This window comes from Nematolebias whitei, chromosome 13, assembly GCF_014905685.2.
Source record: "Nematolebias whitei isolate Nwh7 chromosome 13, NemWhi1, whole genome shotgun sequence".
Lineage (NCBI taxonomy): Eukaryota > Metazoa > Chordata > Actinopteri > Cyprinodontiformes > Rivulidae > Nematolebias > Nematolebias whitei.
In genome coordinates, this window is record NC_056510.1 from 42015078 (window position 1) to 42029503 (window position 14426).

Genomic DNA, 14426 nt, shown 5'->3' on the forward strand with positions numbered 1-14426 from the left:
AGGTACCTGAGCCAGCTCCCAGTTCAGCCACTGGTCCAACATTTATCTTTGTTTTCTGGGGCGCCCTTCTAATCTAAACTCTGCGGATTGATTAAAGAGACCATCTTATCACAAGCAGAACTGGTTTGTTCCAATTTGGAGTAAGCTGTTGGAGGAATAATCAGTTTTGTTGTGTGTTTCCTTGACTGATGAAGCCTTCCGGATCGAAGGCAAAACGTTTCAGCACAAAAAAAGAAACTGTCCAGATGACCTGACTGAAAAATGTTGGATTGTATACCTGGATTATTGAGCATGTGTCATGATCAGCGGCCCCCGCTGGCCCCCATCTGCTCACTTCCTTGCCTTTTCATGACATGCTATGTTTTCTCGTCATAGTTTCTGTTCATGTTTATTCTCATCTCCTGTCAACCTGCACCTCTGCCTGCTCACTTCACCACACCCCCTCAGTTTATCACAGCAATCAGCCCTGATTCCACTCACCTGTTCAGCTCATCTGGTTCATCTGCTCTGCACCCTTCATAAAATCCATTTTCCCTCTCCACCAGTGCAAGCTTATTACACCTTCCATGGTCCCTGATTTTCAAGCCTTCATAGTTTCATGCCTAGACCTCAAGCCTTGTTCTCTGGATTATTGACCTCACGCCTGCCTTCTGGATTTCCCGTTTTTTGCCTGCCCCTCATCTGGTTCTGTTCTGCCTCTCTGATCACGGTAACGACCTCCTCTTCAGTCCATGACCTCGACTCAAGGATCACGCTTTTGGATTGCCCTTTGGACCACAAACTGTCATTGCCCCACTTTCCATAGCAATAAAGGCCTCCCTCTGCAGCTACCAGCAGCCTTATTAATATAAACTGTTAATTTTTGCACTCCTGTGTCTGGCTTATATTGACTCCAAAACTTTGGTTCGTGACAGTATGGACTTTGTTGCTATTTAGTTTGTCTTTCTATCTTTACAGGAACTTCCATTTATTTTTCATTCATTTCTATAGCCTAACCCTGACCCTTAAGCCCCCAGTATACTGCCGCGTACATCCATACGCAGAGGTACATACGCAGAGGTACGTGCGTACCCCCCAGCGTACCCTCCGTGCAAAGCTCCAATTTTTACAACCGCATACGCGTACGCGGTGTCGCACAATAAATTGCCCAGCGACGAACTGTTTTGTATGCGACACCAATGTATTAAATTTCCCTTCTTCATCTCTGATCTGGCCTTTTCTTTTGTTTTTTTGCCAAGAGGCAGTGATCTCTTCCTCCTCCGTTGATGCCATGACTGAAATGGTGAGAAATGAAGGAATTTGTCACGTGCGAATTACCATTAGGTCCAGCGTGGCTGCGGGAGGGTCTGGAGATTTCCTGGTGGGCTGGTCTGATGTGTGGGCTGCAGGGCCAGCGCTCTCTGTTTTTATTTATTTATTAGATTGTTTTATTAACAACATATAAACACAGAACACCACTGTGGCTGAGGCTGCCAGCGCTCGCTTATTTTTCTTTTTTCCGACCTGTCAATCAATCCAGTAGGCGTGTCAGCAAATGACCAATCGGCGACCTCAATTTGTCCCGAAAGTAAACGCCCCTTGTCTGTGAAGCTGCTCTGCAGCTGCTCGGGGTATACGCTGGAGTTTAATGACTGAACCCTCTACGTACAGTACACACGTACGTACGCGTGAACGGACGTACGCAGCAGTATACTGGAGCATTTACCCTAAACCTAACCATTACCAGAACATACCTAACCATTAAAAAAACATACTTAAACATTACCAGAACATACATAACCATTAACAGAACGTACCTATTACCAGAACATACCTATTACAAGAACATACCTAACCATTACCAGAACATACTTAAACATTACCAGAACATACCTAACCATTACCAGAACATACCTATTACCAGAACATACCTATTACCAGAACATACCTATTACCAGAACATACCTATTACCAGAACATACCTAACCATTACCAGAACATACCTATTACCAGAACATACCTAACCATTACCAGAACATACTTAAACATTACCAGAACATACCTAACCATTACCAGAACATACTTAAACATTACCAGAACATATCTAACCCTAAGTAAGTGCTATGTGTTGTCATCATTGTATGTTCTCATACAATGACAAAATTAGTTCTCTGCATTTATCCCATCACACCTGGGGTACACCCAGGTGGAGCAGTGGGCAGCTACTGAGAACCCGGGGAGCAATTAGAGATTAGGGGTTTTGCTCAGAGACACCACCACATGTGGGAATGGCTGGGAGTCGAAACACAACTTTCTGGGCCCAGGTCGGCTCCCTTACCTCAACCCCATCTCGGTCTGAGATGGGGTTGGGAGACTTTAGGGGTCTTTAGAGGTCTAAACCCTAAACCTTTCATTCAACCTTTATTTCTACAGGTTAGTCTCATTGAGCCTCGACTCGTTTGCAAGAGGGACCTGTTTTTAATAAAGAATGATGACAACAGTAGGCAATGATATTAAAATACGACACAACAACAGCTAGATTGTAAAGCCACTTAAAATATTAAAAACAGGAACATGTCAGCATTGGTTCTTGCCTTGAACTTAGCAGATGATTGAAGCCACTTAGAGAGGTCAAGGTCAAGAGCTTCAGATCTTTTTTCAAGATATTCCAGGATACCTAGGATGATTAGTTGGTCCTCACAATGTAGTGTAAGTTGGAAAAATGGGCCTTACAAGGTAATAAATACAAAGACACACACACACACACACTTTAATTCCTGCTCTTTCTTTGCTCTAGAATATCTTCCTAACCAACGGAGGGATGAAAGTGAAGTTGGGAGACTTTGGAATTGCAAGAATGTTGAATAAGTAAGTCAATATCATCATCGTCACACACACACACACACACACACACACACACACACACACACGCACACACACACACACACACACACACACACACACATGGTGCAGCTGTCTGTCACAGAGTCACCCATAAGACCTCCATACAACTGATTATCATTCCACTCTGTGTTGAGCTGGGTGTTTGACCACACGGTTGTAGAAACAGGTCAGCTGATTCTGTTTGGCTGCAACAAGCTGCATGAAGTTTCCTTTAATCTCTACACATGTCGGGTAAAACATCAAGGCGGCATGGTAGCGCAGTTGGTAGAGTTGCAGCCTCTCAGCGAAAAGGTCGCTGGATCAAACCCCAGCTGGGGACCTTTCTGGGTGGAGTTTGCATGTTCTCTCCGTGCTCCGTGGGTTTTCTCCGGGTACTCCAGTTTCCTCCCACAGACCAAAAACATGTTTGACTGATTGGTAACTCTAAATTGTCCATAGGTGTGTGAGAGAGAGAGTGAATGGTTGTTTGTCTCGTTTGTCTCTTTGTGTCCCTGTGATGGACTGGAGACCTGTCCAGGGTGTCCCCTGCCTCTCACACAGTGATTGCTGGACATGGGCACTGGCGACCCCCGTGACCCAAAATGGAAGAAGCGGGTAAAAGATAATGGATGGATGAAATAAAAAATTGACTAAATAAATAAATAAATAAATAAACATATTTAGCTCACAGGAGAAAAATAAATCTGGGAATATTTTATTTATTCATGTAAAGTTGCATCGATCTATGAGTGGGGAACACATCTTTCCAGTCCGTTTGTAATTTATACGGAAAGGAATAAGTTGTGAAAAGATTCAACTCCAGGGTGATAATGTGCAAAACTTTTGAGCCACACTTCTTCATATTGAGCTTTGGTGGAACCTGACATGAACCAACTGAATTGGTCCAGAGTGGATTTTAGCAGGTTTTATAGAGAAATGCAAAACTGAGAGAAAAGATTTTGTTTTGATTTGTCACATTTTGATTTGTGGCATTGCAGATGAAACGTCGGTTTATATTTAAATGCTAGTTAGCTCCTCAGTTAAGGATTTAAGTCAACAAAATATATTCATGCTTTTCAAGTTAAAGCTTGTACCTGCTTAGCATCTAATGCTTTATCATAGCACAACTGCTGTGTATGAAATACGACACGACTCAGCGCAGTTGAGGTCATTATTTTATGTCCGTGTTGCAGCCTGATTGTGTTGATGTTTCACACTGTGCAGCACCATGGAGCTGGTCAGGACGTGTGTGGGGACACCGTTCTACCTCTCACCAGAGATCTGTGAGAGTCGACCCTACAACAACAAGACGTACGTTTGTGTGCTTCCCTGGTGTTCATCTGTCAGTGCAGCTTCCTCTTTTCTGTTCTGGTCTTCTTGTGCGGCAGCATCAGAATAGTCTCCAGATTCTGGTGGAGTCACAGACTACATATTTATTAGTTGTGACCTTAGATTTGATGAACATCTGAAGAGGCCACCGCTGTAAAACATGTTTTTTACAAGGCTAGCTATGTTAGCTTGCAGACTGTTTATATATTTGTTGTAAAGTACAGTGTTCAGTAACTGGAACAAATCACATAAAACAACTTTGTTTTTACATTTTTTATTGCAACTCTTTGACTTTTGCTTTCACAAGCTGAGACATTACATGTGTTTAGTTTCTACGTTTCTACTTCATAATTAAATGATGTTTCTAGCATTATGCACCTTTTTAGTTATTTGTTAAAATCTATAAATTTGGTCCAGCTGAAGACTCAAAATCGTACAGAAGGCCAAAGATTGTTTAAAGCTGCATTTCTTCCTTCAGTTTGGTGACCCAGACATGTTTTTTACAGAGGGCAGTTCTGAAAAACAAGATTTTTGAAAACAAGTGAAAAACAGTCAAAACTGCTGACTGATAAATAAAAGATAAATTCAGAGCATGTACAGTAAAATGTCACTAAAGTGATGATTTTTATCCAAGTCTGTAAGAGAAACTTGGCTTGAGAAAGCAGCCAAAATATGCCTGAACTCTTTTAAACGTTTTTTTTATTTTTTTATTTGAAGCCTTTTAAACTAATAAACTCGTGAAATGTTGGCAGTTTTATGCTCTAAAAAGTTTCCTGCATTCATCAAAACATTTTTATGACCACCACCAAAAGAGGTGAATTAATAATTTCCTTCGCTGACAACAAATGGAAGGTTTACTCTGTCTCAAATGTTTGCAAAAGATGTTTTCTATCTGTACAGCTTTTAGTTTGGAGGTGTTTCTTTTTTGACCCATGTCAGTGCAAAGTGTCCTGGTGTGTGGAACCTGTGGACTGCAGCTGAAGTCAGTGAAGCTCGAAGCAGATTCAGAAACTTCAAATGTTGCTTTGGCTCATGCACCAGCTGGCTTCAGTTACAATATATGATTGGACAGTCGCTCTACAAGTATCAAGTAATAATACTTTATGGAAATGTCTTCACCTGAAGTTTCTCCTTTGTCTCCGTCTACTTTTGAATCATTACTCATCATTACTCATTAATCTGCTCTGAAGTCTTATTTGGTGCAGCTGAGATCAGCTGTTTCCTCCTTCCCACGCTCACACAGACATATTGTTTCTTATTTGTATGTTTAAGACATTTAATAGCAGAAGTTTCCTTGAAAACTGGAAATCTGACCAGTAACTCTGAATCTTTAAACTCTTCAACAGTTTACTCCCAGCTTTATAAAACATCTACTTGTTCAAAGAGTAAAACTTTATTAGGTCCTCACAGTATGAGACACAAACACTCACCCACATACTTCTGAGCCAGTGGAGCAAATACGAAAACGTTTTGTCAAGATTTGCTCTGCTGAGCAATTTTATTGCTTTTGACTTAGTTTTTTTTAATCATGTTTATAATTATAGATCAAAAAATACAGATAATCTATTTCAGCATCCTGTTCGAACAAGAAACATTGTTGTTTCATAACATTTGTATGATTTTATGAATCTAAAACAGGTCCCTCTTGAAAATGAGTTCTCGTGACTCAGTGAGACTAAAGTCTGAATAATAAAAAAATGAATGTGATGTTTAAGATGAACTTGTTGGACCATCAGTGCTGGGAGAAGGACCTTCTTGTGGATAATGTTATTAAAAATCAGGTGCATGTCTCTAAAGTTGATGTAATTAGATACAGTTCTATTCAATTCAGTTTATTTCTATAGCACCAAGTCACAGCAGAAATAATCTCAGGGACTGAACAGAAACATTCATGTACATAAAATGTCATTACAGTAGTAACATTATTTATCCAGCGTAGGGCAGCCAGCAGATTGTGTTGAGTCTTCATTTCATCACAGTCTCTCATCCTGAACAAGCACAAAGGCGACAGTGGAAAGAAAAACTCCCTCATGAGGAAGAAACCTCCAGCAGAACCAGGCTCAGGACAAGAGGTCGTCTGCTTCGACCGGCTGGTTGAGAGGACAGGAAGGAGGAACTAGAACAGACCAGGGGGCTGAGATGGTGTAGAGGCAGGGCAGCCGACCCTGGACCTGAAAGTCCCAGGTTCAATCCCCAGTCATTGCACATTTCATGGTGTCTCTGAGCAGCACACCCTATCCCCAAAAATGCTCCCTGGGTGCTGCACCACCTGGTGGTGGATGGGTTAAATGCAGAGATCCAATTTTGCCATTGTATGTGAGATAATGACAATACATAACACATTATTATTATTACACAGGTCCAAAATGGAGGCGATCAAGTCCCTCACTAGGAGGAAAGACAAAAAATACAAACAAACAAAATATGTGAGGATAGAAATAATTACAAATAGAAACGATTCATTTGTAACTTTTCATTTGATGAAATGAGGTGTTTGTTCTGTTTGAGTGTGTGTTTCCTCTCTGCAGGGATATCTGGGGTCTGGGTTGTGTCCTGTATGAACTCTGCTGCCTGAGGCATCCAGTAAGCTGCACTCCATTCACCCGTCACACACTCCTCACCTAACAACACTGACCTGATGCCAACATGGATGCTACTCAGTGTACGCTGGCTATTCAAGATTCAAGATTCTTGATTTGTCATTCCACCACATGTGTATGTGGTGGAATGACATTGTGTACACAGGGTCCCAGTTACATCCAACAAAGTATTAAAATGTAAAAGAACAACAGTAATAAGATCCAAGATATGAACTAATAAAAACGTTAACTAAAAACACACTAAGCACTAGTAGCACAGAAACAACAACAGCAGCACGAACATGAGTCTGTGTGAGCAGATGAGTACGAATGAACACAGCAACACGAAATGGATCTACAAAGTATTAATAAATCTAATAATAATATATACTATAGATAATACTAATAGATACTAATAAGAAATCTATATATATTCAATTCAATTCAAAAATACTTTATTAATCCCAAAGGGAAATTATTTTGTTGTTGTAACTCATTATCTTCATTAAGAGATGTTATAGATACTGATGGCTGTAGACAGGAAGGATCTCTTGTAAAGGTCCATCCCACAGTGGATCCTAAGAAACTGGCTGCAGATGCGTCAGATCCGTCCACCCAGACTCGGCAGGCCTCTCTTGTTCCCCCGGTCTGTAGGACCAGAGCCCTATAAAGAGAGAGTTGCGACGCTCTTTGAACTCTCCCATACGCGGTCACGTGGTTCATGCAGCTCTCAATAGTTCCAAACAGCTCATCCTGTCAGTCAGTCTGAGGCTGCTGGCGCAACATAACACAAAAATCGACTTTTCTTACTTTACCTGACGTCTTTCAGTAATTATTGAACAGTAACGAACTGATTATTTCACAGACTATGCATTTTATCAAAGCGTTTTTAGAAGCGGCTGATACATTTATCATTATAGAAGGAAACGAGACTGCAAACATATTTGTTAGAAAAAAAATGTATATGCAATACAATGATCAATATAGCCATGTCAGTGTTTTATAATGTTAAAAAAAAGATCAGAGTAACACCTGTTATAAAGTTATTTCTGATGTTCTCCGCATGAGAATGCTCCACCTTGTCCTCCATGCAGGATCAGATCTGCTCCAGCTTACCTTAGAACATCTGGATGAATTATTGATTTCTATAGAAGAAATTAATTCAACCTTTATTTAAACAGGTTTGTCCCATTGAGCCACGAGGACTCATTTACAAGAGAGACTGAATATAATTGTTGTATTTGTCGTTTTTTTATGGCAACCAATTACCTGATAACTGAGTTGATTGTAGCCTGACAACTATTGTAAAATTGTAATTAATTGATTAAAATGTTAATTTAAATTAAACTGTTTCTAGTTAAAATCATAACAGATGACAAAATAAGTGTTAATTGTGCAAAAATAAATTTCCAAACAATTTATTATAAAATATGTAAAATGTAAAACAAGCTTTAATAAAGTACTTTTACTACTATTTATACTGTTTATTAATGACATCATCTGAAGTCAGCAGGAGCACCATCATCATCATCATCATCACAACAACACAAAGTGAGAGCTGTAAATTTAATCTGCACAAACATTTTCAATCAGGGCTCAAAATGTTTAACTGTCAAAGAAATGTGCAAAAACCAAAACTAAAAAAGTTTCAGTAAAAATCCTTCCAGCTGCACAGCATCTGATACCAGAGGAAACGATCATCCAAAAAAAAAATGTGATTTACATCCAGAAAAACAGGAATTAAAGTTTCCAAAAGCAAAATCTCAGAATGAAAATAACAGAGCTGCTCCAACATGCAGCCACCTTGAGCGGCGCATTCTAGAACAAAAAAACAGAACAAAAAAACCCAACAACACAACATAGCTATTAACATCCTGATGCATGCTCAATAATCCAGGTAGAAAAATCTAAAAAAGTTCAATCTGGTCCTCTGGACATTCAAAAAAAACCAAAACAAAGCAAAACAACAAAAAATGTAGAAACGTTTCATCTCTCGTCCGAGAGACTTCTTCAGTCTGAGGTGCTGTATTCAGCTCAGTCTCTTAAATAGCACCGTCTCAGTGTGGATCAACCAGTTCTATGTCATATAGGCTTCGCCCTTTAAGGCTGTCGCTGATGGGTTTATCCCGTTATGCAGAGCATAAGCACTGAAAAAAAATTTAGTCCACGCCCACCTGCTGTGTGGGCCCCACCCGGTCCGTATAAATTACGTTAAGAGCGGGAAATCGGCTCCCATTTTTTCTTCAGCGAGCTAATATAGCACTGTCAGAAGAACAAAGAGGATAAATTGTGTAAATGACCAACCTTTGTGAAGGATGCTTGGCCCGGCAGTCGACCTCCGGTCGTCCGGTGAGTTCTCCTCCCCGAGGAGAAGATGACGAGCAGTCTTATTCCAAGGTAAGCGTCGGGGAACATTTCCCAGTAACAGGTCACTACACGCTGGACAACGCCATCTTGTATTTTTTCCTCTTATCGCCGACCCTCGGGGCGAGGCGTGCTCAGCTGCAGCCCCCGCTGCTCATTCCCTCCTGGGGAGCGTAGTGTAGGTGGAGGGGGGCTGAGTGAATGCTCACCCCATCCCACCTCGTTTCGCATCGGCGATCACACCGCTCCCGGCCGACAGCGCCCTCACGTTTGCCCGGCGGAACCCAGGAGGAGGCTGACATGAAGGGACCCCTTTTTTCTACGTCCCACGCCTTTTCCCGCCAGTTCGGATGATCGGCGGGAAGGTTGTTTTTCACTGGGCTCCACTGTGGCTCACCGTCTTGATCCATATGGCCTCGCGTTCCAACAGGACGTTCGACGGGCGAGGCCACAGACGGTTCTTTCCTGGTAGATTGGAGGAGTCGGTCCCCAGTCCGCTCCCATCACCAGAGTTGAGGGATTCACCGAGCGGGGCTATTCCTCGGTAACCCCCCTGGAGCCAAGCCTCGCGGAAGCTTTCGGAGCGAAGCTGCCCAGGTCGGAGCAGCGTCCCGTCCCTCCGGAGGAACACGAACAAGATGGCGACCACGCTCTCCAATCGAGCCCACCGATGTGTTTTTCAGGCAGCCGCAGTTAGCAACAACGTGCGCTGCTAGCATATAGCATGTCCAAGGGACTGAAGGCCGCAGACCTGCCTTGGAGACAAAGAACTCCTTCTGTAAGGCAGCTGACGCCAGCTCAACATATGTGCCTCTCCTACGGTTTGCCTGTCGAGGACTGCAGCGCGGATGACGATGATCCAATGATCCACCTTGCTTCGTTACTCCCCTCGCTGCCGGAGAAACTGCACAAGACCTGATGAAGCCCATCGCGGACGCGCTGTTCAGAGCAGCTTCAAACCATGCTGGCGAATTGAAACAGTCGGAGGAGGTGCCAGAGGCTGTGCGCCACCTCATCAAGCCGCGCGGCTCATCCCGGCCCGCTGGAGGGACCGTCGCGAGCAAGCTTCGACTTTTCCACGGCCGCGGATCTCGGTGAGTTCCACCACCAGCACCGCCCGTCAGAATCCAGCCCTCTTCACTCCGGCAACCTGCAGCTCAGCGTTTCCCCAGAGTTCGCCTGCAAGACAGCGCTCTGGGCAAACAATCGCAGAGCTCATGAGAGAGAAGTTTCTCAAAATGACGGTCTCCGGAGGGTGTGTGTAAAAGTGACACGAAAGTTGAAATAAATCATCATTAATGATCAAAGTGTCTGTTTTTTAGCCAGTCTGTAAGCTCGGATGAGCTCACAGCGGCCGCACACATAAAGAGCCGGTGTCCTTAATAAGGTTTTTTAAACTCACCGCCGCACCTAGACATTACTAGTCGCTTACAGGGCACGATGGTAAGTGAAAATAACTCGTTATAATCCCGAGCTGCACGATTTTCACTCAAGCGATGTCAACTCGCACTCGTGGGATGAAACAGCCCCCACACACGAGCCGGTGTCCTTAAATAAGGTTTTTAAACTCACCGTCGCTCTAAGACATGACGAGTCGATCACAGAACAGCCTCCACACATGAGCCGGTGTCCTTAATTAAAGGTTTTTAAACTCACCGTTGCTCTAGACATGACGAGTCGATCACGGCACAACGGTAAGCGAAAATAACTCGTTATCAACTAGAACTGCACGATCCTCACTCAAGCGGTGTCAACTCGCACTCGTGGGATGGAACAGCCTCCACACATGAGCCGGTGTCCTTAAATAAGGTTTTTAAACTCACCGCCGCTCTAGACATGACGAGTCGATCACAAGGATGAAACAGCCTCCATCCAACGGCGCTGCGTTGATGCTGGCGCACACACACAGCTGCCCGGCGCTAACCAGCTCACATCGGTATAAATGTGGTCCGCAGGCTGGTTCGGGTGGAGGTCCTTCTCTCTCACAAGAAGCGACACCTGTCTCAACGAATCAAACGCGGGCAGCCGTCACCCACCGCGTCTCAGCGTTCGGCAGCTCACCGCAGCTTAAACGTGAAGCAGCTGAAAGAACCCGGTAATGAGTCCCGCCTCCCTCCAGCGCGCGCCCCTCCAGCGAGAGCGGCGCGCGTCCCTCCAGAGAAAAACGTGTGCTCCCGCGGGGCTAGCAGCCTTCACTTCAACCGCGCAGCGTAAATGAAGTCACGCCTTCCGCCTTTCAACGTTCGCACAGCGATGTCAAACACGCAGCCCCACCGCGTCATCAGCTGCCACACGCTTTGCCTCAGCACAAGCCTCGCCCTGGATCACACAGAAAACATTCCCGCGACGCATGACGGCGGTTGAGGGGCGGACTGCTGACAGCCGTACAAAACGTGACACATCACTTAACGCACGTTCACCCTACGAACGTTACGTAGAGTGGCTAAAACATGCTCGCCGTTTTTCAGATGGATGGACAAGGTTTTATGCAAATGGTACAAGTTACAGTTTGCAACCCGAACCCCTCCATTCAGAGGAGTTATAAAAACGGTCCTGTCATTATCAGACTAAATCTCATCCCTAAATGCAGAAGTCCAAGTGTTTCTGATAAAAGTAATCTACAGAGTCCCCCAACGGAGAGAAAACACAGGGTTTTTACTCACGGATCGGAGGGGTGATACCGTTTTTTGGATCTGTTGTATAACATCCAGAGAACGCATACCGATCATCTTAACACAGAGACGAGAGTTTTTTGTTTTACCTGGATGATCTGCTGCTCCTGTTACTCCAGACAGGAGGCGCTGATGCAGGATCAGGTGTTGACATCACACCTGTTAAATCTAGGCTTCGCCATAAATTGGAAGGAAGCTCGATTTTCCCGGCCCAGACATTTGTTTTTCTGGGAGTGGAATTAAATTCAACCACCATAAAAGCTCGTTTATCACAAACTAGATTCGACACTTTTTTAAAGTCAACTCAGCCACTTAAGACCTGGCAAGTGATAACAGCTGTCTCCGTCATGAAGCTGTTGGGAATGATGTCTCTCACACAGTGGTTCCGCTGGTTTGTTACACATGAGACGCCTCCAGAGGTGGTTTTGCACGTCTGCATGTGGATCCAGTAAAACAAAACGACGGATGATCATTGTCCCTTCCTCTGTGATAGCAGACCTCCAACTCTGGGGAAACACCTTGTTTCTGTCAGAGGGAGTCCCCCTCAGCAGACCCACGTCACACGGGTCAGTCTTCACGGACGCGTCGCTGTCAGGCTGGGGGGGGGGACATGCCTATCTCAAGCAGTAGGGGCGCTGTGGCCCCACTACACATCAGCCCACATCAATGTTTTGGAGTGTCGCATAGTACTGAATATGATTCAACACTTTGCTCCCGTGCTACAGAATCAACACGTGTTGATTCACACAGACAACATGATGACTGCTGCGTACATAACCATCAAAGGGTGTGCGTTCAGCCTAGATGTTACACATTGCGCGAAAGCTACTGTGTTGGGCTCATCAAAACCTGCTCTCTATTAGAGCGGTTTACATATCCGGTGTTCTGAACAGAGGGGCAGATGTGATGTCCAGGGGCGGCCCACGTCACGTGGACCAGACCCTCCATCCAGATCTGATGTTTTTCAGATGTGGCAGAAGTTGGCAAAGCAGCTGTGGACCTGTTTGCGACGCGAGAGAACGCTCAGTGTCAACTATGGTTTTCCCTGAGCCCGCGAGACGATCCATCGCTAGGGGGGACGCATTTGCTCACAGCCCGTGGCCCAAAACGCTTTTGTACGCGTTTTTCCCCCCACCTCCTCTGTTTTTACGGTTCCTGAACCGAGTTTAGGAGGAGGGATTGACAGCTCTCCTGGTGGCTCCCGAGCGTGTGAACGCACCATGGTTCCCAGGCCTGCAACGTCTGTTGTCGGGTCGCCGTGGAACTGCCGTGGAGGGAGGATGCTCTCCTTCAGGCAGGAGGAGCGATCAAGAGTTACCCAGAAATAGGTCAGCACCTGTGGGTCTGACCGCTGAGCGGTCCCACTTAGAGAGGATGGGTCTCCCTCAGGAGATAGTGTGCACAATTCAAGATTCACGTGCTGCATCTACCACAGTTCTGTACACATCAAAGGGGACGGCTTTTCAGCGCTGGTGTACAGAGAAGGTTTAGAGGCCACCTCATGCCTTTTAGGCGGCGTGTTGTTTTTCTACAACAGCTGATGGATAGGAAGTTGGCATTCAGTACGCTTTAACGTACGTTGCAGTCATCTCTTCCTGCCACGAAGGTTTCGGAGACAGAACAGCTTTTAATCACCCGCTGATTAAGCGTTTTTTTCTAAAAGGTGTTCAAAGACGCAGGCCTGCTTCACGTCCACTTGCTCCACAGTGGGATTTAACGCTGGTCCTGCGAGTCCTGATCAAAGCTCCAATTGAGCCTCTGGATCAGGTTTTCACTTAAAATTCTTGTCTCTTAAAACAGCCCTGCTGCTGGCTTTAACACCTGCTAAGAGGGTAAGTAATTATCTGCCCTCTCTGTTGCTTCGTCATGCCTTAGAATTTAGGCTGACGGGCAGCTCAGCTGATTTAAGACCAACCCAGCTTTTATGCCTAAAATATCACGAGCTCTTTTAAATCAAGAGTGATATCGTTGGAGGGGTTTCTTCCCCCCCCCACAGATCAGAAGAGGAAGCATCTTTTCATCTTCTCTGCCCGGTGCGGGCGTTGACGTGTTACATAGCGCGCACAGCTGCAATGCATTTCAAACTCAACAATTGTTTGTGCATTATAGAGATGCTTCTGCAGGTCGCCCGTTATCCATCCAGCGCTTGTCACACTGGCTGTGTGAGGTTTTTTTCTGAAGCCTACAGAGCATCAGATTTAGAGCCTCCTGTCAACCTCTAAGCACACTCGACCAGGGGTATCGCATCTTGGACTGCTCTGCATAATGGTATGTCAATGCAGGACATTTGCACTGCGGCTGCATGGTCAACACCCTGCTCATTTATTCGCTTTTACCTACGTGATGTAACGGTTCGTTCCATGACACATTCTGTCCTTAGTGCTCTAACAGAATGAATATTATTGTTTTCATGGAACTCTGTTTAAGCTCACTTCTGTCTGCATGCATTACAGTGTGAGATGTTGTTATCAGTCACAAGTCGTGTCTGTGATTTTGGTTCTATTGTCACTAATCAGTTCATGATTATTGTTACCAATCAGTTCATTTGATAATAATCAATTCATGGACATTAATCTGTTTATACTGTTCAGCCATGAACCAGTTGGTTCATGCCCCCCCC

The 14426-nt window shown here is 44.6% G+C and overlaps 1 long non-coding RNA gene across 1 annotated transcript in view; it reads left to right on the forward strand.

The window, feature by feature from the left end:
- Positions 1-4162: 4162 nt before the first annotated feature.
- LOC119419333 overlaps positions 4163-14426 on the forward strand; it is a 27824-nt gene continuing 17560 nt past the window's right edge. Inside the window, exons 1-2 of the long non-coding RNA XR_005187255.1 lie at positions 4163-4173; positions 6720-6774. This is a non-coding gene — a long non-coding RNA (uncharacterized LOC119419333). The remainder of the gene's footprint in view (positions 4174-6719; positions 6775-14426) is intronic.